Source organism: Pongo abelii, chromosome 8 (assembly GCF_028885655.2).
Source record: "Pongo abelii isolate AG06213 chromosome 8, NHGRI_mPonAbe1-v2.0_pri, whole genome shotgun sequence".
NCBI classification, from domain to species: Eukaryota; Metazoa; Chordata; class Mammalia; order Primates; family Hominidae; genus Pongo; species Pongo abelii.
This window is the reverse complement of record NC_071993.2, coordinates 38,347,548-38,375,245: the sequence shown is the minus strand read 5'-3', so window position 1 is coordinate 38,375,245 and position 27,698 is coordinate 38,347,548. Positions and strand designations below refer to the sequence as shown.

At 36.8% G+C, this 27,698-nt stretch overlaps 1 long non-coding RNA gene across 7 annotated transcripts in view; it reads right to left on the bottom strand.

The window, feature by feature from the left end:
* Positions 1-2,987: 2,987 nt before the first annotated feature.
* Positions 2,988-27,698, bottom strand: part of LOC134762035 (uncharacterized) — a 72,781-nt gene continuing 48,070 nt past the window's right edge. For 5 of the 7 annotated variants that reach the window (XR_010141492.1, XR_010141491.1, XR_010141489.1 and 2 more), the window contains one exon: positions 25,249-27,382. This is a non-coding gene — a long non-coding RNA (uncharacterized LOC134762035). Of the gene's footprint in view, positions 4,222-22,078; positions 22,362-25,248; positions 27,383-27,698 lie in introns of those variants that run through there. The other 2 variants (XR_010141494.1, XR_010141496.1) reach the window with 2 other exon arrangements.

Below are 27,698 nucleotides of genomic sequence, written 5' to 3'. Positions count from 1 at the left end.
TCACGATATTGATTCTTTCTACCCATGAGCATGCAATGTTCTTCCATTTGTTTGTATCCTCTTTTATTTCATTGAGCAGTGGTTTGTAGTTCTCCTTGAAGAGGTCTTTCACATCCCTTGTAAGTTGGATTCTGAGGTATTTTATTCTCTTTCAAGCAATTGTGAATGGGAGTTCACTCATGATTTGGTTCTCTGTTTGTCTGTTATTGGTGTATAAGAATGCTTGTGATTTTTACACATTGATTTTGCATCCTGAGACTTTGCTGAAGTTGCTTATCAGCTTAAGGAGATATTGGGCTGAGACAATGGGGTTTTCTAGATACACAATCATGTCATCTGCAAACAGGCACAATTTGACTTCCTCTTTTCCTAATTGAATGCCCTTTATTCCCTTCTCCTGCCTGATTGCTCTGGCCAGAACTTCCAACATTATGTTGAATAGGAGTGGTGAAAGAGGGCATCCCTGTCTTGTGCCAGTTTTCAAGGGGAATGCTTCTAGTTTTTGTCCATTCAGTATGATATTGGCTGTGGGTTTGTCATAGATAGCTCTTATTATTTTGAGATACGTCCCATCAATACCTAATTTATTGAGAGTTTTTAGCGTGAAGGTTGTTGAGTTTTGTCAAAGGCCTTTTCTGCATCTATTGAGATAATCATGTGGTTTTTGTCTTTGCTTCGTTTATATGCTGGATTACATTTATTGATTTGCATATATTGAAGCAGCCTTGCATCCCAGAGATGAGGCCCACTTGATCATGGTGGATAAGCTTTTTGATGTGCTGCTGGATTCTGTTTGCCAGTATTTTATTGAGGATTTTTGCATCAATGTTCATCAAGGATATTGGTCTAAAATTCTCTTTTTTTGTTGTGTCTCTGCCAGGCTTTGGTATCAGGATGATGCTGGCCTCATAAAATGAATTAGGGAGGATTCCCTCTTTTCATATTGATTGGAATAGTTTAAGAAGGAATGGTACCAACTCCTCCTTGTACGTCTGGTAGAATTCAGCTGTGAATCCATCTGGTCCTGGACTTTTTTTGGTTGGTAAGCTATTATTTATTGCCTCAAATTCAGATCCTGTTATTGATCTATTCAGAGATTCAACTTCTTCCTGGTTTAGTCTTGGGAGAGTGTATGTGTCGAGAAATTTATCCATTTCTTCAAGATTTTCTAGTTTATTTGCGTAGAGGTGTTTATAGTATTCTCTGATGGTAGTTTGTATTTCTGTGGGATCGGTGGTGATATCCCCTTTATCATTTTTTATTGTGTCTATTTGATTCTTCTGTCTTTTCTTCTTTATTAATCTTGCTAGCGGTCTATCAATTTTGTTGATCTTTTCAAAAAAACAGCTCTTGGATTCATTGATTTTTTTAAGGGTTTTTTAAATCTCTATTTCCTTCAGTTCTGTTCTGATCTTACTTATTTCTTGCCTTCTGCTAGCTTTTGAATGTGTTTGCTATTGCTTCTCTAGTTCTTTTAATTGTGATGTTAGGGTGTCAATTTTAGATCTTTTCTGCTTTCTCTTGTGGGCATTTAGTGCTATAAATTTCCCTCTACACACTGCTTTGAATGCATCCCAGAGATTCTGGTATATAGTACCTTTGTTCTCATTGGTTTCAAAGAACATCTTTATTTCTGCCTTCATTTCGTTATGTACCCAGTAGTCATTCAGGAGCAGGTTGCTCAGTTTCCATGTAGTTGAGCAGTTTTGAGTGAGTTTCTTAATCCTGAGTTCTAGTTTGATTGCATTGTGGTCTGAGAGAGAGTTTGTTATAATTTCTGCTCTTTTACATTTGCTGAGGAGTGCTTTACTTCCAACTATGTGGTCAGTTTTGGATTAGGTGTGGTGTGGTGCTGAAAAGAATGTATATTCTGTTGATTTGAGGTGGAGAGTCCTGTAGATATCTATTAGGTCCGCTTGGTGCAGAGCTGAGTTCAATTGCTGGATATCCTTGTTAACTTTCTGTGTTGTTTATCTGTCTAATGTTGACAGTGGAGTGTTAAAGTCTCCCATTATTGTTGTGTGGGAGTCTAAGTCTCTTTGTAGGTCACTAAGGACTTGCTTTATGAATCTGGGTGCTCCTGTATTGGGTGCATATATATTTAGGATAGTTAGCTCTTCTTGTTGAATTGATCCCTTTACCATTATGTAATGGCCTTCTTTGTCTCTTTTGATCTTTGTTGGTTTAAAGTCTGTTTTATCAGAGACTAGGATTGCAACCCCTGCTTTTTGTTTTCCATTTGCTTTGTAGATCTTCCTCCATCCCTTTATTTTGAGCCTATGTGTGTCTCTGCACGTGAGATGGGTTTCCTGAATACAGCACACTGATGGGTCTTGACTCTATCCAATTTGCCAGCCTGTGCCTTTTAGTTGGAGCATTTAGCCCATTTACATTTAAGGTTAGTATTGTTATATATGAATTTGATCCTGTCATTATGATGTTAGCTTGTTATTTTGCTCTTTAGTTGATGCAGTTTCTTCCTAGCCCTGATGGTCTTTACAATTTGGCATGTTTTTGCAGTGGTTGGTACTGGTTTTTCCTTTCCATGTTTAGCGCTTCCTTCAGGAGCTCTTTTAGGGCAGGCCTGGTGGTGACAAAATCTCTCAGCATTTGCTTGTCTGTAAAGGATTTTATTTCTCCTTCACTTGTGAAGCTTAGTTTGGCTGGATATGAAATTCTGGGTTGAAAATACTTTTCAACAATGTTGAATATTGGCCCTCACTCTCTTCTGGCTTGTAGAGTTTCTGCCAAGAGATCAGCTGTTAGTCTGATGGGCTTCCCTTTGTGGGTAACCCAACCTTTCTCTCTGGCTGTCCTTAACATTTTTTCCTTCATTTCAACTTAGGTGAATCTGACAATTATTTGTCTTGGAGTTGCTCTTCTCAAGGAGTATCTTTGTGGCATTCTCTGTATTTCCTGAATTTGAATGTTGCCCTGCCTTGCTAGATTGGGGAAGTTCTCCTGGAAAATATCCTGCAGAGTGTTTTCCAACTTGGTTCCATTCTCCCCGTCACTTTCAGGTACACCAATAAGACGTACATTTCATCTTTTCACATAGTCCCATATTTCTTGGAGGCTTTGTTTGTTTCTTTTTATTCTTTTTTCTCTAAACTTCTCTTCTCACTTCATTTCATTCATTTCATCTTCCATTGCTGATACCCTTTCTTCTCATTGATCACATCAGTTACTGATGCTTGTGTGTTCATCAAGTAGTTCTCATGACATGGTTTTCAGCTCCATCAGGTCCTTTAAAGACTTCTCTGCATTGATTGTTTTAGTTATCCATTCATCTAATTTTTTTTTCAAAGTTTTTAACTTCTTTGCCATTGGTTCAAACTTCCTCCTTTAGCTCAGAGTAGTTTGATCTTCTGAAGCCTTCCTCTCTCAACTCGTCAAAGTCATTCTCCATCCAGCTTTTTTCTGTTGCTGGTGAGGAGCTGCATTCCTTTGGAGGAGGAGAGGCACTCTGATTTTTAGAGTTTCCAGATTTTCTGCTCTGTTTTTTCCCCATCTTTGTGGTTTTTTCTACCTTTGGTCTTTGATGATGGTGACGTACAGATGGGTTTTTGGTGTGGATGTCCTTTCTGTTTGTTAGTGCTCCTTCTAATAGCCAGGACTCTCAGCTGCAGGTCTGTTGGACTTTACTGGACACTGCAGACCCTGTTTACCTGGGTATCAGCCGCAGTGGCTGCAGAACAGCAGATATTGGTGAACCGCAAATGCTGCTGCCTGATCGTTCCTCTGGAAGTTTTGTCTTGGAGGAGTACCCAGCTGTGTGAGATGTCAGTCCGCCCCTACTGGGGGGTGCCTCCCAGTTAGGCTATTCAGGGTTCAGGGACCCACTTTAAGAGGCACTCTGCCCGTTCTCAGATCTCAGGCTGCATGCTGGAGGACCACTACTCTCTTCAAAGCTGTCAGGGATATTAAAGTCTGCAGAGGTTATTGCTGTCTGTTGTTTGTCTGTGCCCTGCCCCCAGAAGTGGAGCCTACAGTGGCAGGCAGGCCTCCTTGAGCTGTGGCGGACTCCACCTAGTTTGAGCTTCCCAGCCGCTTTGTTTACCTACTGAAGCCTGAAAAATGGCGGGCGCCCCTCCCCCAGCCTCGCTGCTGCCTTGCAGTTTGATCTCAGACTGCTGTGTTAGCAGTAAGCTGGGCTCCGTGGGTGGAGGACCCTCCAAGCCAGGTGTGGCATATAATCTCCTGGTGTGCTGTTTGTGAAGCCTGTTGGAAAAGTACAGTATTAGGGTGGGAGTAACCTGATTTTCCAGATGCTGTCTGTTACCCTTTTCTTTGACCTGGAAAGGGAATTCCCTGACCCGTTGAGCTTCCCAGGTGAGGCGATGCCTTGCCCTGCTTCAGCTCACAAACTGTGTGCTGCACCCACTGTCCTGCACCCACTGTCTGGCACTCCCCTGTGAGATGAACCCAGTATCTCAGTTGGAAATGCAGAAATCACCTGTCTTCTGCGTCACTCATGCTGGGACCTGTAGACTGGAGCTGTTTCTATTTGGCCATCTTGGCTCCACCCCCCAATTTATCACTTCTTTAAAGTATTTATTAAGATTTTAAAAATCTAGTTCTTGCTTTAATTACTACATTTTTAAATTTTCTATTTTATTGATTTTTGCTCTTATCTACATTATTTCCTGTTTTCTGCTTACCTTGAATATGTTTTCTAATTTATATTTCTAAAACAAAAGCTGAAATAATTGATTTTACTTATTTCATTTCTATACAAAATCTTGTAAAGCTATAATTATTTCATTCTAATGGCAATGTTACCTGCATCCTGAAAATTTTGATATATCTTTAATTATTTTTCACTTGATTCAAAATATTTTCTAATTTCAATTATGGCTTATTTCTAAGATACATAGAAGTGATGTTTTGTTTTGCTTTTTGCAAATATCTAGGGTTTTTCATATATTTTTCTGATATTTCTCATGAAATTTTGTTGTAGTCAGAGAACACACTCTGTTTAGTTTCTGTCCTCTTAAATATATTGAAACTTATTTTATAGCCTAAATTATGGTATATCTTAGTGAATGTTTCATATACACTTATAGGAAATGTATATTCTGCTTTTTTTAGTGTGAATGCTTTATAAATTTTACTTATATCAAGTAATTTTCAATGCCATTTGGATCTTTTCTACCTATTCTGTTTTTTCGTCTACTTGTTCTATCAATTACGAAAAGAGCAGTGTTTAAGTCTCCAACAATAATTGTAGGTTTGTCTGTTTCTCTATTTGGTTCTGTGAGCTTTTATTTAATGTCTATTAAAGCTCTAATGTTGGAAGCATACGTGTTTAAGATTGTTATTTCTTCTTGATTGACAATTTTATGGTTATGAAATATCTCTTATCTCTATCACTAGAAATATTAGTTTATATTCTGTCTGATATGATTTTAGTCACTCTAGCTTATAATTACCATTTGCATGATATATATTTTAAAATTATTTTGATTTAACATGTTTATGCTATAAGTTTTTAGAGTGAGTTTTATGTAGCCAGACTTTTGTGCTGACAATTGTTATATTTTAATTGGGAATTTTAGTCCATTTATTTTAGTCCATTTTAAATTATAATTAGTATGATTGCATTTAAGTCTACATTCTTGCTATTTGTTTTCTTTTAATTCATCTTTTATTTATTCTATTGTTTTTCTTTATTTCTTGCCTTCCTTTTTATTAACTGGATATTTTTTAGGAATTCATTTTATCTCTGCTATTGGCATATTATTTCTAACTCTTTTTTAATTTTCTAAGTGGTTGCTTTGGAGTTGATTGACAGTATGCGCATTTTTGCTGGATATAGAATTATAAATTGGTAGATTGGGGGTGGTCAAACCTTGAGTATGTTGTCCCTATTTACTTAGTTTCTAGTAAGAAGTGTTCTGTTGTTTTAATTTTTATTCCACTTTATGTGGAATAAATGGCTACTTTTAAGATTTTCTCTTATCATTTATTTTCAGTAATTTAACTGTAATGTGCCTCAGAGTGTTTGTGTGTACATGTTTCCCTTGATTGCACTTAATTAAGCTTTTTATATCTGTAAGCTTACAGTTTTTATCATATTGGGAAAACCTGGAAACGTTATTTTTCAAATATTTATTATATCATTTCATGTCTGTCTTTACCTTCTGGAAATCAAATGCACACATAACAGATACTTTAATGTTATTACAGAAATTTCTGAAACTCCTTTTTTTCTTTTTAACTGCCCTTTATTTTGTTGTTTCCATTGTTATACCCTCAACTTCACTGATTTTTCTTTCCTTTCTAAGTTTATTTATTTATTTATTTGAGGCAGTTTCTTACTCTGTGGCCCAGGCTAGAATGCAGTGGCATAATCCCAGCTCACTGCAACCTCCACCTTCTGGGCTCAGGTGATTCTCCCATCACAGCCTCCCAAGTAGCTCGAACCACCACTCGCAGCTAATTTTTGTATTTTTTTTAGTAGAGAGGGGGCTTCACCATGTTGCTCAGGCTGTTCACAAGCTCCTGAGCTCAAGCAATCCTCCCACCTTGGCCTCCCAAAGTACTGGGATTACTGGTGTGAGCTACCACACCAGGCTGATTTTTCTTTTATATCATCTTCTTTGCTTTTAATCCCATCAGTGATATTTTTATGCAAATATTTTTCAAGTTTAAAAGTTTAATTTTCTTCTTTTTAATATTTCGTGTCTCTCCTTACTGTGTTAATATTTTCCTTTAACTACTTATCTTAGTTCACTGTGAGACTGGATAATTGGCTAGGTGTGGTGGCTCATGCCTGTAATCCCAGCACTTTGGGAGGCCAGGGTAGGAGGGTCACTATGGCCTAGGAGTTCAAGACAAGCCTGGGCAACATGGTGAGATCCTGTCTCTTAAAAGAGAGAGAGAGACAGACAGAGAGAAAGGCAGAAAGAGAGAATAGATAATTTATAGAGAAAATAAATTCATTTTTTTTTTTACAATTCCAGAGCCCAGGAAGTCCAAGGATAATAGGCCTCATCTAGTGAGAACCTTCTTGCTAATGGAGACTCTCTGCAAAGTCTCAAGATAGTGCAGGGCATCACATGGTGGGGAAATGAGCATGCTAGCTCAAATATCTCTTTCTCCTCTTATAACACCACTAATACTCCACACTCAACCTCATCTAATCTTAAATATCTCCCAAAAGTTCCACCTCACAAATATCATAATCAAATTTCCCACCTTCTTAATGCTGTAACAATGGGGATTAAGTTTTGACATGAGTCTCAGAGGGGATGAACATCCACACCATAAGATTTTACCCCTGGTTCCCTAAAACTCATGTCTTTTAAACATACAAATACATTTATTCCATCACCATAGCCCCAAAGTCTTAACTCATTCCAGCACCAATTTAAAAGCCCAAAATCTTATCTGTGAGCCTGCAAAAACAAGTTATCTACTTTTAAAATACAATGGTAGGACACGCATAGGATAAGCATTTCCATTCCAAAATAAAGAAAAAGGAAAGCAGAAAGGAGTAACAGGTCCTAAGTAATTCCAAACTCCAACAGAGTAAACAATATTAAATCACAAGGCATTATGATAATCTCCCTCGCATGTTCCACTTTTTGGATACATTCATTCATGGATTAGGACCCCAATATGCATTGTTGAATTGTTTAATATTATTCCACAAACCACTGAGGTTCTTTTCTTTTCCTTTGCTTTTTTGGTATTTTTACTTTTACTTGTAAATGTACTTTGTCAAGTTTCTATTGTTTGCTACTTTTCTTTCCTACAGTATCTCCCCTGATTTTCATTCCATCAGTGAAAATTTCATGTAGATATGCTTCAAATTGAGAAGTTTATAGTTTTGTTCTTTTTAACTTTTATGTTTCTCCTTATTTTGTTTATGTTTTCCTTTAACTGCTTAAACATAGCTATAATTGTTTTAAAGTTTTTGTCTTCCAATTGCATCATCTCTGTCATTTCCACATCTGTTTCTGCTGACTACACTGAAGTCTGCTTTTGAAAATAGCATGTTTTTAGCATCACTCAGAAACTGTAATGCCTATAACACACAATTTAGTATTTCATTACATAACATATTTTTCACTTTTAATATTTATGTATTATAAACTCCAAAGACATTGACATTATTATCCATAATATTACCATCATTTACTGAGTGCTTACAACATTTCAAATACTTTATACCTAATATCATTAAAAGAGCCTCTTATTGCACACCAATTTCTTTCTTCTGAGAATTTGTCTCAGTCGTTTGTATAATTTTTTTATTTATGTTTTTCCAAGACTGTAAATTTTATAACAAGAGAGTATAAATACATCTTGTTTATTACCAAATAGCCAGGATTTGGTACATGGTCAATCACATATTAGTTCAAACAAATATTAACTGGTGAATAAATGAATGAATAAATAAATGAATACTGCATCATAGATATTATTACACTCACCTATCTTACTCACACCCATCTTATTTACCCAGGTTCAAATAATAAGTGGAGAATCAGAACCTGAAACTATATTTTCCCCCAAATCCATGCTATAATATGCTATGGTCTCTAGTTCTTGAAAGTGAGCACTGTGGTTTTGTCATTTATTCTCCAAAGTTTTTATATAATGTGTGTTATTAGTTTATATTAGAGTCCTGCATAAATGTCTCTAAAGAATTAATATGTATTACAGAATAACAAGACCATGGTTAACATGTATATTCTTTAAGACACATCAGGTTGAGGAGTAGGGATTAATATGCTGTTTCATTTTACATTCAATATGGTAAAATAGGAAACCAAAGTCCAAAGCAGTGGAGAAAAAAAAAAACAATAAAATAGGAAATAAAGGGAAAAAAACACAATCTCAACTTCAGTCCATTAAAAAACAAGGAGAAAAGTAATATAAGATCTGAATACAAAAGTAGAAAGTTTTAACAACCAATATATCAATAATCATGATTTTAATGTCAATTAAAAGTCAGATTTGGCCAGGCATGGTGGCTCACACTTGTAATCCCAGCATTTTAAGAGGCCAAGGTTGACAGATCACTTGAGCTTAGGAATTTCAGATGAGCCTGGCCAACATGACAAAACTTCGTCTCTACAAAAACTACAGAAAGTAGCTGGGCGTGGTGACACATGCTTGTAGTCACAGCTACTTGGGAGGCTGAGATGGGAGGACTGCTTGAGGACAGGAGATGAAGACTGTAGTGAGCTATGATCCTGCCATTGCACTCCAGATCCTGCCATTGCACAAGACTTTTCCTCAAGAAAAAAGTCAGATTTTTCCAATTGAATTGAGAAAATCAATCTATTATAGATTATAAAAAACATTCCTGATGCATAAAGATAAAAAAGACTATATTAAAAGATTTAAACTGATAAACCAGGCAAATACTAGGTAAAAGAATGCTGGCAAATAATGTAATATCGGTAAAAATGGACTATAGCACAGAAAACTACATTAGGTTACATGTGACAACATAGATGAACCTTGAAAACATGCTAAGTGAAGTAAGCAAGACATGATAGGATAAATACTGTATGATTCAACTTACATGAGGTACCTAGAACAAGCAAATTCATAGAGATAGAAAGTAGAATACAGGTTGCCAGGGGCTAGGGATAGAAGGCAGTGAGGAGTTATTTTTTAATGGGTACAGACTTTCTGTTTTGGATAATAAAGTCCTGGAAATGAAAAGTAGTTGGTAGGGACTACATATTTGTGTGCCTCAGAATTCGTATATGAAACTCTAACCTCCAATGGGATAGTTTTAGAGGGTGGGACCTTTGGCATGTAATTTGGTTTAGATAAGGCATTGAGCATGGAACCACCGTGACAGGATTAGTGTCTTTATGAGAGGAGAAAGAGACTTTAGCTCTTGCTCCGCCTCTACCAAGTGAGGACACAGTAAGAAGACAGCCATCTGTGAACCAGGAAGGGGTGCTTACCAGACACTACAGTTGCTGACGTTTACATCTTGGACTTCCCAGGCTCCAGAACTTTGAAAAATAAATTTCTGTTGTTTAAGCCATCCGCTCTATGGTATCTGAACTGACTAAGCAGCCTGAACTCACTAAGACAGTGGTAATGGTAGCACAACATTGTGAATGTATTAATATCACTAAATTGTATACTTGAAAGTGATTAAAATGGTTAAATAAAAAGTATATGGATATCAAGTTTTTAAAAACTATATTAGCTATAGAGAGGGTCATCACATAATAATAAAAGTTCATCACGAAATCTTTGCTTGTGCCTGTGTCCTAAATGGTATTGTTTAGGTTGTCTTCCAGTGTTTTTATAGTTTTGGACCCAGCAATCCCATTACTAGGTATATACCTAAAGGAATATAAATTATTCTATTATAAAGACACTTATGCATTTGTATGTTCACTGAAACTCTATTCACAATAGCGAAGACATGGAATCAACCTAAATACCCATCAATGATAGAATGGACAAAGAAAATTGGTGCATAGCACCACAAAATACTATACAGTCATAAAAAAGAATGAGATCATGTCCTTTTCAGGGACACGTATAAAGGTGGAGGCCATTATCCTTAGTGAACTAACACAGAAACAGCAAACTAAATACCACATATTCTCACTTGTAAGTGGGAGCTAAAGAATGAGAACAAATAGACACCTAGAGAAAAACAACACACACTGGGGCCTTCTGGAGGATGGAGGATGGGAGGAGGAAGAGGATCAGGAAAAACAACTAAAGGGTACTAGGCTTAAAACCTGGATGATGACTCTGGGGACTGCTGTGGGGTGGGGCAAGGGGGGAGGGAGAGCATTAGGAGATATACCTAATGCTAAATGATGAGTTAATGGGCGCAGCACACCAGCATGGCACATGTATACATATGTAACTAACCTGCACATTGTGCACATGTACCCTAAAACTTAAAGTATAATAATAATAATAATAATAATAATAATAATAATATAAACCTGGGTGATGAAATACTCTGCACAACAAACCCCCATTACACAAGTTATCCTATGTAACAAACCTGCACATGTACCCCTGAAGTTAAAATAAAGGTTAAAATAATAATAATAATAATAAAAGTTCAATTCACATGGAAGATATAGTTTGCATGAAGCTAATAAAATGGCCCCAAAATATATAAAGAAAAAATAATACAGGTACAATAAAATTTATATATCCATCTCTATAGTGAGAATTTCATCATATCTTTTAATTATAAGAGGTTAAGCAGACAAAAAATAATATGTAAACAGAAAAGTTTTAAAAATTGATTTAATAGTATGTCATAAGGCCAGGCACAGCAGCTCACACCTGTAATCCCAACACTTTGGGAGGCTGAGGTGGGAGGATCACAAGGTCAAGAGATTGAGACCATCTTGGCTAACACAGTGAAACCCCATCTCTACTAAAAATACAAAAATTAGCCGGGCGTGGTGGCAGGCACCCATAGTCCCAGCTACTCAGGAGGCTGAGGCAGGAGAATGGCATGAACCCAGGAAGCAGAGCTTGCAGTGAGCCAAGATCACACCACTGCACTCCAGCCTGGGCAACAGAGCAAGACTCTGTCTTAAAAAAAAAAAAAAAAACAGTGTTTCACACTCCAAATTATAGAATATACATTCTTCTCATCTACATTTATAATATTTACAAAATTAATTACATGTATACTTGGCTATAAGGTAAGTCTCAATTGTCCTAACTAGTGGCCTAAAAAAAGAAAAAAATATATAAGACAAGATTAAAAAGAAAGAAACAATGCCAAAGAATCTAGCAAGAGTAGTTGAGTATAATGTGAGGATACAATGCAAGTTGGCAAAATGTTAGATTCCTATGCAACAATCAACTGCATTTTATAGAGCAACAACAAAGAGAAAGTATAATTTTTACAATGTTATTTGTAATAGCAACAAAAACTGTAGTCTACTAGGGAAAATCTAACAAAAGATGTGCAAGACAAATTAATATTTTAAAACTTTCTCCAAATAAATTAACTGAAATCTCAATTGATAAAGTAATATTTTATACATGGATATAGCCAATGTTATAAAAATATCAAATGTTTACACATTAATCTATAGCTTTAATGCTATTTCAATGAAAATTTGAACAGTTTTATACAGCGTTTTAAAATCAGATTCTAATATTTGCATAGAAAAGAGACAAGATTAACTAAGATACTCATAAGGAGGAATAAGGGATGGTTTGTCCTAATAGAAATTAAGAATTATGATAGGTCCGTTCTAAGACGGCCAAATAGGAATATCTCCAGTCTGCAGCTCCCAGAGCGATCGATGCAGAATACGGGTGATGTCTGCATTTCCAACTGAGCTTCCACTGGTGATACCCAGGAAAACATGGTCTGGAATGGACCTCCAGCAACCTCCAACAAACCTGCAGCTGAGGGACCTGACTGATAGAAGGAAAACTAACAAAAAGAAAGGAATAACATCAACATCAACAAAGAGGACATCTACATCAAAACCCCATCTGTAGGTCACCAACATCAAAGACCAAAGGTAGATAAAATGACAAAGATGGAGAGAAACCAGGACAGAAAACCTGAAAATTTGAAAAGCCAGAGCACCTCTTCTCCTACAAAGGACCACAGCTCCTCGCCAGCAATGGAATAAAGCTGGATGGAGAATGACTTTGATGAGTTGACAGAAGTAGGCTTCAGAAGGTCAGTAATAACAAACTTCTCTGAGCTAAACAATATGTTCAAACCCAACTCAAGCAAGCTAAACACCTTGAAAGAATATTATACGAATGGCTAACTAGAACAGTGTACAGAAGACCTTAAATGACCTGAAAACCATGGCACAAGAACTTCATGATGCATGCACAAGCTTCAATAGCTGATTCAATCAAGTGGAAGAAAAGGTATCAGTGATTGAAGATCAAATTAATGAAATAAAGCAAGAAGACAAGTTTAGAGAAAAAAGAGTAAAAAGAAACAAATAAAGCCTCCAAGAAATATGGGACTATGTGAAAAGACCAAATCCATGTTTGATTGGTGTACCTGAAAGTGATGGGGAGAATGGAACCAAGTTGGAAAACACTCTGCAGGATATTTTCCAGGAGAACTTCCCCAGCCTAGCAAGGCAGGCCAACATTCAAATTCAGGAAATACGTAGAACACCACAGAGATACTCCTCGAGAAGAGCAGCCCCAAGACATATAATTGTCAGATTCACCAAGGTTGAAATGAAGGAAAAAATGTTGAGGGCAGCCAGAGAGAAAGGTCGGGTTACCCACAAAGGGAAGCTCATCAGACTAACAGTGGATTTCTCAGCAGAAACCCTACAAGCCAGAAGAGAGTGGGGGCCAATATTCCACATTCTTAAAGAAAAGATTTTTCAACCCAGAATTTCATATCCAGCCAAACTAAGCTTCCTAAGTGAAGGAGAAATAAAATACTTTACAGACAAGCAAATGCTGAGAGATTTTGTCAACACCAGGCCTGCCTTACAAGAGCTCCTGAAGGAAGCACTAAACATGGAAAGGAACAACCAGTACCAGCCACTGCAAAAATGTGCCAAATTGTAAAGACCATCGAATCTATGAAGAAACTGCATCAATTAATGGGCAAATAACCAGATAACATCATAATGACAGGATCAAATTCACACATAACAGTATTGACCTTAAATGTAAATGGGCTAAATGCCCCAATTAAAAGACACAGACTGGCAAATTGGATAAAGAATCAAGACCCATCAGTGTCCTGTATTCAGGAGACCCATCTCATGTGCAGAGACACACATAGGCTCAAAATGAAGGGATGGAGGAAGATCTACCAAGCAAATGGAAAGCAAAGAAAATCCGGGGTTGCAATCCTAGTCTCTGATAAAACATACTTTAAACTAAAAAAGACCACAACAGACAAAGAAGGCCATTGGTAAAGGTAAAGGAATCAATTCAACAACAAGAGTAACTATCCGAAATATATATGCACCCAATACAGGAGCACCCAGATTCATAAAGCAAGTTTTTAGAGACCTACAAAGAGACTTAGACTCCAACACAATAATAACGGGAGGCTTTAACACCCCACTGTCAATATTAGACAAATCAACAAGACAGAAGATCAACAAGGATATCCAGGACTTGAACTCAGCTCTGCACCAAGCACACCTAATAGACATCTACAGAACTCTGCACCCCAAATCAACAGAATATACATTCTTCTCAGCACCACATCACACTTACCCTAAAATTGACTACATAATTGGAATTAAAGCACTCCTCAGCAATGTAAAAGAACAGAAATCACAACAAACTGTCTCTCAGACTACAGTGCAATCAAATTAGAACTCAGGATTAAGAAACTCATTCAAAACTCACAACTACATGGAAACTGAACAACCTGCTCCTGAATGACTACTGGTACATAATGAAATGAAGGCAGAAATAAAGATGTTCTTTGAAACCAATGAGAACAAAGACACAACATGCCAGAATCTCTGGGATACATTTAAAGTAGTGTGTAGAGGGAAATTTATAGCACTAAATGCCCATGAGAGAAAGCAGGAAAGATCTAAAATCAACACCCTAACATCACAATTAAAAGAATTAGAGAAGCGAGAGCAAACAAATTCAAAAGCTAGCAGAAGGCAAAATAACTAAGATCAGAGCAGAACTAAAGGGGATAGAGACACAAAAACCCTTCAAAAAATCAATGAATCCAGGAGCTGGTTTTTTGAAAAGATCGACAAAATTGATAGACCACTAGCAAGACTAATAAAGAAGAAAAGAGAGAAGAATCAAATAGATGCAATAAAAAATGATAAAGAGGATATCACCACTGATCCCACAGAAATACAAACTACCATCAGAGAATACTATAAACACCTCTACACAAATAAACGAGCATTCCTATATAGCAATAACAGACAAACAGAGAGCCAAATCATGAGTGAACTCCCATTCACAATTGCTTCAAAGAGAATAAAATACCTAGGAATCCAACTTACAAGGGATGTGAAAGACCTCTTCAAGGAGAACTACAAACCACTTTTCAACGAAATAAAAGAAGAATCAAACGAGTGGAAGAACATTCCATGCTCATGGATAGGAAGAATCAATATCGTGAAAATGGCCATACTGCCCAAGGTAATTTATAGATTTAATGCCATCCCCATCATGCTATCAATGACTCTCTTCACAGAATTGGAAAAACCTAACTGTAAAAATCATGTAAAAAAACAAAAAAGAGCCTGTATTGCCAAGACAATCCTAAGCAAAAAGAACAAAGCTGGAGGCATCATGCTACCTGACTTCAAACCATATTACAAGGCTACAGTAACCAAAACAGCAAGATACTGGCACCAAAACAGATATATAGACCAATGGAACAGAACAGAGGCCTCAGAAATAACACCACACATCTACAACCATCTGATCTTTGACAAAGCTGACAAAAACAAGAAATGGGGAAAGGATCCCCTATTTAATAAATGGTCCTGGGAAAACTGGCTAGCCATATGTAGAAAGCTGAAGCTGGATCCCTTCCTTACACCTTATACTAAAATTAATTCAAGACGGATTAAAGACTTAAATGTTAGACCTAAAACCATAAAAACCCTAGAAGGACACCTAGGCAATACCATTTAGGACATAGGCATGAGCAAGCACTTCATGACTAAAACACCAAAAGCAATGCCAACAAAAGCCAAAATTGACTAATGGGATCTAATTAAACTAAAGAGCTTCTGCACAGCAAAAGAAACTACCGTCAGAGTGAACAGGCAACCTACAGAATGGGAGAAAAGTTTTGCAATCTACCCATCTGACAAAGGGCTAATATCCAAAATCTACAAAGAACTTAAACAAATTTGCAAGGAAAAACAAACAATCCCATCAAAAAATGGTCAAAGGATATGAACAGACACTTCTTAAAAGAAGACATTTATGCAGCCAACAGACACATGAAAAAATGCTCATCATCACTGGTCATTAGAGAAATGCAAATCAAAAGCACAGTGAGATACCATCTCACACCAGTTAGAATGGCGATCATTAAAAAGTCAAACTGTAAAAAGTAAACAATAGATGCTGGAGAGGATGTGGAGAAATAGGAATGCTTTTTCACTGTTGGTGGGAGTGTGAATTAGTTCAACCATTGTGGAAGACAGTGTGGTGATTCCTCGAGGATCTAGAACTAGAAATACCATTTGACCCAGCCATCCCATTACTGGGTATATACCCAAAGGATTTTAAGTCATGCCATTATAAAGACACATGCACACATATGTTTATTGTGGCACTATTCACAATAGCAAAGACTTGGAACCAACCCAAATGTCCATCAATGATAGACTGGATTAAGAAAATGTGGCACAATACACCATGGAATACCATGCAGCCTTAAAAAAGGATGAGTTCATGTCCTTTGCAGGGACATGGATGAAGCTGGAAACCATCATTCTGAGCAAACTATCGCAGGGACAGGAAACCAAACACTGCATGTTCTCATAGGTGGAAACTGAACAATGAGAACACTTGGACACAGGGTGGGGAACATCACACAGTGAGGCCTGTTGGGGGGTGGAGGGCTGGGTGAGGGACAGCATTAGGAAAATGCCTAATGTAAATGATGAGTTGATGGGTGCAGCAAACCAACATGGCACATGTATACCTATGTATCAAACGTGCACGTTGTGCATGTGTACCTTAGAACTTAAAGTATAATAAAAAAATTATGATAACGCTGTAGCATTTAGAAAGTGTGATATTGGCACATGGATAGACAGACTGACCTGTTGGACAGAATACGAGTTTAGGCACAGAGGAAACTGAAATAAACAGAGGTGGCATGGTTGGAGAAATAAAAGATTATTCAATAAATGCAGTGAGAAACAAAAAAAGTCAATCCATATAAAAATTAAGTTGGCCCCTTTCTTTTATCATATTAAAACAAATTGCTAATGACTTAAAGATTTCTATGTTAAATATGAAACAATTTTTTGAAGAAAGTATGGGAGAGGTCCCTCTGAAACTTGGGTAAAGAAGACTTCCTTACATAATACATGAAGAGCATTAACTCCACAAGAAAAGATTGAGTAACGATTAAAATTTTCTCAAAAGAAAATAAAAAATATGACAGAAGCTCTGTGAAGATATTTGCAAAATGTGTAATAAACAAAAGATTAGTGATTTCAATATTTTAGAAAAGCAACAGCTTATAACTCAATAATACAATTACCATGTAGAAATCTGAGTAAAAGACCCAAGGCAGGAGTTTTACATAAGAGAAAATATTTTGGCAACAAAAATTATGAAAAAAAAGCTCAATTTCATTAAGGATAAGGGAAATGCAAATTAAGATGCAATGAGATAGCCGTATTTTATACCCACTCAGTTGGCAGAAACTAAAAATCTGACAACACAACAATTGAACAAGATATGAAAACTCTCAGTAATTGTTAGCACCATATTCATTATTATCAGTTAAACCCTTTTATGTATCTCATCTCTTTTTTTACAGGGCACTAATATACACATTCTTGCTTATGTCCCAGTTGTTAGACTCATGGCTGTTGGGTACACTCTTGCACTAAATAATATATTTGTTAAAACATATATTACTTTATAAGACATGTTTTATACATATTGTTTTATGTGTTATAAAGTAAAATATAAATTTTAAAAATAAACATGGTTATTATCAATATAATGTCAATTAAGAAATGAGTGAATTGTATTTGTTTATACTTCCAGCTTCAATGGTATTTGATTAAGTAGAGTCTTTTATGGATATTAATCTCATTTATAAGTAAACTTTTCTGAAGTACTTGAATTCCTGCTTTGTATAAAATAGGTTTCTGAAATTTTTCTATTCTTGAAATGTAATTGCAGTTCTCCTAAGTAGTGACTATAACAAAAAACAGAATTTACAAATTTCAAAATTATGTATTGTGCATTACAGTTCAAAAAGTGCTTTTAAATATGTTTAACTATCACGGTAAGCCTGAGTATGGAAAAAGACAGTCAATTTAATTGACTATTTAAATAAACAGATAGTAAGTCAGCCACAGGTTAAGTCACCCACTGAGGTCCATACAACCAGCTAGTTGCATAGTTTATACTCAACTTCTAATTTTTTGTCCATTCTTTTCTCTACATCATTTTAACTCTAAAGATAATAAGCTAGTCTATCTGTAAAATATTTCACCACTTTCAAAATACCTTCCGTATCAGATTACCTGTTTTGACTCCCAAATTTAGTCTCTTTAGTGTATTTGTTTCTTCTCATAACATACATAGAGCACAATTTAAACAAAACATAGTATTAACTATTAACGTGAAAGATTTTTCTGTTACAAATGTTGTTTATAATTAAGCCAAAATAAGAATAAAATAATCTCGTTTTTGTTCCATAAATCCTACAGTTGTATTCACTGATTTGTCCTAGAAATAAGTGAAAATAATTACTTTGAAAGCTGCTTGATGGTTTCTTTTTGAAAGAACACATGAATGAATAAAAGAATGAATCAATGATTATAGGGTCCAAAACAGTTTCTGCCTTTCTGAACTTTGTAAAAACAGAAAAGAATTTGTTCCTCCCAGCTAAAAATCTATTTACATTACATCTATCAAAAGACAAAGAAAATCTTTCCAGAAATTTTTCTTTGAGGTGCTATGACACGTAATGAGCATTATACAAATAAAGTAGGAATATTAAACAGTATAATTTATTTTTGTTTTGATTTGCAAACAACTTGCTCAAAATTTTCTCTCATCTCACTTAAGCTACATCTTTTCTTCACTTAAGCTACATATTCTCTCCTATCACTTAAGCTACATCTCACATCCCATTTCAGAATCTGTTTTTCAGGTGACCTGATTTAAGACAGGTACTCCCACACTTCCATTTTTTAATCCAGCCCTCTTTACTGAGCCCCAGACTCCTCTCCAGCTGTCTCAGCAATATCTACACTTCCATGTCTCACACTCACCTCCAACTAAACATGCATAAAACTAAAACCATTCTATTCACTCCCATGAACTGCCTCTCCCCTTTTTCAGCAGCTCTCATTCTCATTCATCCAGTTGCTCTTTCAAGAAATCTTGACACCTCACTCTTGCTCACCCTTCTATCCAATCAGCCATCAAGTCCTGTGGATTGTATATTATTAATGCATTTCTTCTGTTTATTTCTACTGCCACCTGACTAGTGTCACCATCCACTCTGGCTTGGACCCCTGAGGTAGCCACCTATATAACTTCACACTTTCTCTCTTTAGTTTCATGGTGACCAGAATGAAGTTTCATCCCTTTGCTTATTTTATTGTAGCTCTGTCCCACAGATCAAAATGCAGAAAGTATTATGGACATACAAGTGTCCTCCCAAGATGCCATCAGTAATGTTGACAGGTTCTCAGGTATTCTTCTGAGGATAATTTTTGCCCATTCGAGCATCTAAGCATATTCTCCATTTCTTTCTCTGGCTGTCATTCTCCCACATGCATAGGTAGCACACTGTACATATTGCTCCATACATTGCATCTTTATTTACCAATACAGAGTGATGATGTCTTGAAAGCATAAGTCTGATCATCTCACACCCAAGTTTTAAATCCTTTTTTGGCTTGCTTTTACTCTTATGCCAAATCCCCAGTTTCTTAATATGGTAGCCTATGGGTCACACAGAGACTCCAGAAACATTTTCTGTGGCCCATAGTGTTTTACAAAATTAAATTCCAAACTTCTCTAGACTGGCCATGCCCTGTTCAGAATGTTACCGTCCCTGCCCTCCTCTGTTGTGTTAACGTGCCTCCCATTACCCCATCACATATTTCCATTATCTGGCCAGCTCCCACAGGCATTGGCAGTTGTGCTGCCTTTCTCTCCAGCCTTAGCTGCAGCCCGGCTCCCGTTCTCTCTCTGGCCACATTGGCCTATTCTCCATTCCTTCAGTGCCCTGACATCTTTCTTACACAAGATGGCACAAGAGTCTATGGCAAAGCTGCCGATGTCTCATTTTCTTTCATTGTCTTTTCCTCCCTTAGCACTTATGTGATGCCCATGCATCCTTTCACGACTCAGATTCCATCATATGCTAAGTTCAGGCATCCCTGATTTATCATTTCCTGGCATCCTTTCTTTTCTCTAATAGCACTTAACCACATGTGTAACTGTATTTTGTCAATTCTAAAATTTACATATTTTTCTTTACATTTTAATCTTTCTGAAACTGGCAGATGTCTTGCAATTAATGGTGACTTACAATTATAATGGTGTAATTAATGGTATGCTAGATTTGACAAAACTGAGTAAATATTTATCTGTAAAAACATCAGCTTAATATTTGTCTCTCCCACTAGAATTTATGTGCCAGAGGGCAGGGACCGTGGCTTTCTTGATCTCTCTGAATCCATGGTACCTAGCACAGTGTTAGATGTAATAGATGCTCAGCAAGTAGTTGTAGACTGAATGAATGAACAAGGAAGGGCTAAAGTCGGACTTTGTTTTATGGATCCTGAATTTGCCTCTCTTGTTAACTGTCCAGATTTCATGACTTCATATTCTTCCTTGACTGTATCCTTCAAGGCTTTGGGAGTTTGCCCTCTTCCCCTAAATTTTTGCCTTTCTAGACTGAAGAGATTGACTAGCTCAATATTGCTTCATGCAGAAATCACTTCAACTTTTTGGTCATTTTAATAAGCCACCTCTGCACCTTCTGAAGTTGTCTATGTTGTGTTTCTTGTGTTGGGATAAAATTTCCTGTACTTTTCCCTGATAATTTCCTGTGTTTAGTTTATACTTTTGATGGCCATAGCCAGTGAGGCTGATAATAATCTTGTGTGTCTTCTAAAAAGTTCTGCTTTAATTTTTTTAAGAGACAGTATCTTGCTCTATCACCCAGGCTGGAGTGCAGGGGTGTGCTCATGTACAAGAGAGTATTGTAAACTATACTCACCCTGCTGATCTATCAAACATTAGGTCTCATTTATTCTATTAAACTGTAAATTTGTACCCCTTAATCAATCTCTCTTCCTCTCCACTCTCCCATCACCCACACATTCTTTTGTTCTAGTATAAAGGTTATGTGACCTTGACAATTTTTGAAAATTAATCAATTCGTTTACTTTCTAGGATTGTAAGTCAGAGTTCAGAATCTATCATCTACACTTACAGTATTATTTATTTCCCTGCAAAGGCATTTTATTCTTTTTCCTACAGTGAAGTGGCTGACCAATTTTTTCCCTCTCCTGCTTGTTGATGACATCATCATTCTACAGTTTTCCCACCATGCATTCCTTCCTGTTAGTCTAAAATTTCCTGGCCTGCAAAAGATTAGTGTTGTCTGAAACACTGCGGGTTTCCCTGTGTTTTGCCTCTTCTGGATTAGTAATGAAAGGGCTATGTGATGGTTCTACCCTGATCTCTGACAATGCCAGGTTTTATTTCTTATTTTTAAAAAATGCCAAAACATGGTAAAACATCCCTTCTTGTCTTTCAGTGTCTGTTTAAAAAGTAACAATCTATGTGTTATAAAAGATTTTCTGAAACTGTAAAAACGTCCACAAATTCTATATTGTTTATATGCTTTTGACCCAGAAGTTCAAATGTACATATTTATATATATGAGACATACATACAAACATACATATGTACATTTATATAAGTATATGTATAACTTTATGTGTATGTAACATGTATGTTTATGTATATAATACTCACACATAAAACTATGTACTCGCTATTAAAATGTCCTTTAAATTTTTGAAACACATCTAGTGAGCAGAGATGGCATGAGTGTATGGTCAGAAAAAAAAATTCTGACTTGCAAGTCAGAAAATGAAAACTTGCAGCCTAGATGTGTCCTTAAATGAATGTGTGACCCTGGGCAAGTTACTGGACCTTCTTGGGACTCAGCTTTTGTCATTTGCAACAGGAGAGGGTAGGGTTAGATAAGTGATTTTTAGTTCTAATTTCACTTTAGAAGCATTTGGGGAACTTGTAAAAAATGTAGATGCCCAGGCCTTACTCAGAGATTGTAACGTATTTTTTAAAGATTCTCCTCTGTGAGTCTAATGTGCAGTAGACAAGGTTAAGAACTGTCAACTACACAAACTCTAGGCTCTTTCTAGGTCTGCAAGTCTTTTGCTTTACTTTTCTTTCCTAAGACAGGATAGGCAATGCTGACAGAGCCCTGCAGACAGAGTTATTTCTCTTGTTGGCTTTGTTTAACACATGTGACTCTACAGAACACTCTGAGTTGAAAAGTCCTTAGGCAGCACACCTACCGCTTTCTATGGCCACACATGGTGTCTCCCTTTCCACTCAAGCACAGAGCTTCATGGCAGTCACAGTCTTCTACCCTTGAGGATACCAGAGTCTTCATGCCATGTAGCAATCTCAGCGATGGGCTGTAACAGGACATGATGAGTGCTTCCAGGTAATAGGCTTCCTTCCATATGGCCTTGAACCAGTGGCCATAGTCTGCCTTATTTTGTTATTTGCCATCACCAATCTTTTCCCCAGTCAACCTTTTCAAAACTTTTGGTCTCTAACTTCATTCTTTTGACCACCCTGTAACTAATTTCTTAGACCCTTAAAATGACCAATAAATACAGTAGTTAACATAAAATAAGAAGAACTTTTAAGCCTATTCCGCAGGTCATTCTTGACCTATGAAATGATCAGCAAATACTTCATAAATATTAGCACACTAATGTCTTCATAAAAAGAACAACAAATTCTAGATATACTAGACTTCCCTCCTCCAAAATATTTCTTCCAGTTCTTTCCTGACTTCCACTGCTACGACATCAGTTTAGGGCCATCTCCCTCACACCAGTCTCTCATTCTTCTATAATAATAAGAATGGTGGCTGCTATTGATGGTAGGCCCTGTGATAAATACTTTCATTGTCACATTTAAACCTCATAAAAGGGGACTTAAACACGAGGAAGCTAATACTCATAGGGTTGAACATCTATTGAGTGTCAACCATAGGTCAAGCTCTTAACTAAATGCTATCTCTGTATTATCTCATTTAATCCTTAGAGTGACTATTTTACATTATACCAGAGACCAAATTATGGATTTAGATGTTCCAAACTTGCCCAAGTCTAGTGAAGAGTGCAGTTAAAACCTTAGCCATATCAACCATCACACCATGATGCCATTCTTTTTAGAAACATTAGTACCACTGTCCTCATTTTACAGATGGAAAAGCTGAGGCACATAGCTATTGAATAGTTTGCATATGATCACCAAGCTAATAAGAGGCAGAGGCAGGATTTGAACCTAGGTCTTTCTAATTCCAAAGCCTGAGTAACAAGCACCACATCAGTTGCCTCGTATTCTTCCCTTATCCACTTGCACCCCATCTGTAAATCAGGCCTCTTTAAAGCCTTTCCTGAACATGAATTCTTTTTTTCTTGCTATTCCTCTGCCCAGAAATGGCCTGTGTCTATTTCTTAGGTCTGAAGTCTCTTATTTGGAATTTTAAGGCCCTCTGAGGTCTCCTTCTGACCCCCAATCCTTATTCCTACACTGCCCAGAACACGTGTTCTGCTCAGTCTGCCTGTCTTCCTTACTATCCCACCTGCATGCCAGACTTCTCCTGTCTCTAGGTGTCTTTCATCTTGTCTTTCATCCCTTCATCTCTTCAACTAGCTTTTCCTAGACGCCTATCTTGTGCTGCCAAGGTCTGGAGGAAAGCCTGATATTCTCCACCAGTCAAGCTGAATCCACCTTCTTTGCACTCTTCAGGGCTACCTGCTCTGGGCAGCATCCCCTGCTCACTCCTTCTCCCTCGCTGTGCCTCCCATCTGAACTCCCTTTCAGCATAGGTGCAGTGTGGTGCCTCATTACAGATTCCTGTATGTCTCAGGTCATAAATGACCTCCATGAGGGCAAAGATCACGTAAAACAATCCTGAGCATACAGTAGTTGCTTAAATAGGCATTGGATGTGTTATTAATTTGCAATAATAGCTCTTTCCCCTCAAATCAGATTGTTATTATGTTAATTCTGAGTCTAGAAACACAATTTTTTACATGTTGATTTACTGGATTTTTTAGAAGTATGTGTTATTGTGCTTATTTTTAAAGACTAGTAAAACTGATCTTCTAAACTATTGCTATTCTCCTAGTAAATGTCCCTTCAATGGCAATGGAAGCTATGTGCAGACAAGATGCCCTTCAGCCCTTCAACAAGAGCAGTAAACCCACCCCTGACACCCAGTAGTACTCCATTGACTTCCCAGACTCAGGGCACCAGGAACTTCTAGCTCCTGGATAAGTCTGGGCCCACTTAATTAGGATTTAACCAAATCAACGTGAAAAATCAGTTAGTCTTTGTGAGACCAACTTCCACAAGTCAGCTCCACTTGAAGCTCAGTGACTGGCATCTTTAGAAATGTGGGAGTGCTTTAAGACCTTTCACCCAGTGAATCCTCTTACAGATGCACGTGTGCTTGCAGAACCCCAACAGGTAACCCTGACTCTCACTGCTGACAGTGTGTTTGCTTAGTGAAACCCACTGCTTGCCTTCCCACCAACCTCTGATCGCCTCCACAGGGGAAGCCCTGTGATAAGCGATGTCTGTAGTTTGGAAGGTCAGAGAGAAATGTGAGACCACTACTTGATTTTTTTGCATATAAGGGCTGTACAAACAGGTTGGTAGCTGCAAAGAGGAATTTGCACTTGCCTTCCAAATAGTTCTGTCTAAGCCTGTAAGAGAGAGAAATAGAAGGAACATTTATAAGTATCATAGATGGAAAAATAAGGTCAGGATAACTAGAATCCTCTCTGTCTTCCAAAGATAATATAGCTGGCTGCTCTGCTGCTGTCAGTCATTTCAGGGTTCGCTTCCAGTGTGCCACGGGTATGAACTTAATTAAGTACTAAGAGGTAATGAAGTGGAATCTTTTGCTTAGCATTATTTTTCTTCAGAGCATGCAAACCCATAAATCCTACAAAGCTGTCAAAAGGAAATACTTACTCTGCCAGTGATGTGGAAGAAAACAGATGCCATTTATACAGTAAACTAATGTCTACACAGATGAAAAATATTGACTAGATAACTTAGAGTCAAGGTTGGTTTGAAAGTTTGTCAGTAAAAAAATTTATGGCCATGAACTGAGGAGGAAATTTAGCTGAACAAGTGAATTAAAATTTTAGATACTCTGACAATTGGCACAGTAGACATAATACAACTTTTTTTTTGGTGTGAATAGTAATTATAATTAACCCTTTCTAAAAGAAAAGGTACATGTGGTAGTACATAATAGAGTAACAATTGTAACTCAAGTCTTTTTTTTTCCTTTTTACTCAAAGCATAAACCAGAGACAATACGTTAAACCAGATTAACATGCAACTTAGAAAGACATTATTGTACATATTAAGCATGGAAATTCACCAGTAAAATCTTATTTGGCATTTTACCCCAACTACCTTGACATTATTCTTCCATTTCATAATCAACAAGGTTCTACTTCTGGTCACCTGATAAATGCCTTGCTTTCCTGGAGCTTGACATTTCAGTCAATTATGGACACAAGAACATTGTTACAAGTATAATGAAAAAACAAATCTACAAAGCAGCTGACTGCACTGCTTTCAGTGGAAAGGTTCCCTCTCCAACCTGCCCACTCCCTCCCTTTTCTCAGCACTAAAATAAATATCCCCCAGTCATTCTTGAAGCTGTGTTGTCAAAAAGGTCCTGAAGCAATATTTCCCTAGACACCTAACACATCAGCACTGACCAAATAAAAACCACCCAAGCACTCTAAAATTCTCACTTTTTCAAACATTCCTTGTGTGTAAAATTTTCCTAGCATACAGAGAAATACAAGTTCACAAACTAATAAAAAGATGAGATAAAACTTCTGCCTCTTCTTGAATGCAAATCTTGAGTCAAAACCTTTTATTGTTTTGGAAATTCAAATACAAAAAACCTAGGGTTTTCTTATTTGCTTGTCAATATGCATAGAGCCCAATTGGCAGGGATGGGGAGGGGAGAAGGTGTTATACAGAGAAACTAGGTGGAACCCATTTTTATCTAGGCTTCTCTAGGACATTATGACAAACAAGAAAGATTAATATCTACGAGAATAATTTGTCATATTTAAAATCACTAGAAAATCCATTTATTCAAGTTTTGATAGCTGGGAGTACAAAAGACAAAAATCAAATTAATTCAATAAGGACTGGTTGTGTTTTACCTGTCCTTTGTGTTCTAGAAAAACTTGACTAAGACCCAATTATCTAACAATAGCATTAAAATGCACTTTGAATATAAAAGCAGAAGATAATTTTTGAAGCTAGGGTAGGAGACTTGGAAACAGAACTTGAATTATTTTCTTAATTTTGCCACTAATTAACTTTTAACAAGCCACTTGGCTCTCCTTGCTTAATAATATACACCCAGCTCTTCCATCCTGATTCTGTAGGATACACAGTGTGCCTAGAAAACCCAAGAAAATCCAGTAAGGATGGAGGTGTGGGGGAGAAGAGGTGGATATTTTGTAAAATAATAATCAGTTACAGGATACATATCACATTACACACGCATAAATTTGTATTTGTGCCATTGTAGAAACCACTTGCTTAGCATCAAGCATTGCTGTAACTAATTAATGTTGAAACATTAATTAGGGCTATTAAGACAGCTATGTCTTCACAATCTTTTATTTTCAATAGGCGATCCCCCTGGTGAGAATATCAACAGACTTCTGCACATCTTAGTATTCTTGGGTAGAAGTGATACAAAATTTTGAAAATGTTTTCCTCATTTAGAAAGGATTTTTTTTCAAAGGTTGCCTTACTTGCAAGTACACTTATGGCCTCAAGATATGTCTAAGTTTGTGAGGCATTTTAGTTAGTAGTCTCTAAAATACAAAAGATGCATTAGAATCTTATATAAACTCACTATTTAAATTGAGTCAGTTCAGATGTTTGGATCTATTATTTGCAAAGGTTTATTGCAGTCAAAATAACTAATCATGCCTGGTAAAATAAAATAATCGCTGAACATTTCTGGACAGTAGAACGCTCAAAGCTTAGCTTTGAGGATGAGAGGAGTTTATGCTGACTGCAATATAAAACGATGGAACTCTCATGGTAAATAGATACTGAAACAGGCTGTTTTGTTTAACCTCATTTACACTTAGAAAATTATATGTGTGTGTTATGATATCTGTCCTGTAATAGTGTCATAATTTGTAATATACATATGTATACTATCAGAAAAATACCTGAAAAGCCAGAAAGCTTACATGTTCAAAATACACTTCAGTGAGAGATTGTTAGGTCAGTGCTGATTCCAAGCTAATTAAAAAAAAATCTAGGTGGCATGAGACTCCAGGGAGGCTGGGCTTGTTTAACTCAGATGTCCAAGTATGAAGTGTCCAGGCTTCTCAGATGAGGTGCTTGTAATCTGGGAAAGAACCAAAGTAGGATTAAATTAATAGAGCAGTGGGTTCCTGCTTCTTTCTTTTTTCCCTGCACTTTGTTAATAAAGCCTTGACAGGTATTTACCATCATTCATGAGTAAGTTAAAATTAAAAATTATTACTCCAAAAAATCAGTCCCTTTCAAGGCAAAGTAATAAATTACAATGTTTCTTGGTAACAATGGGAAGTCGCTTGAATTACACCATCATATCTGAGTTGATTATTCCAGATTAGGGAAAATAGAGGGAAATATCCAGTCACTTTGACCCTCTAGTTTGATTCTAGATACATAACTTGCTT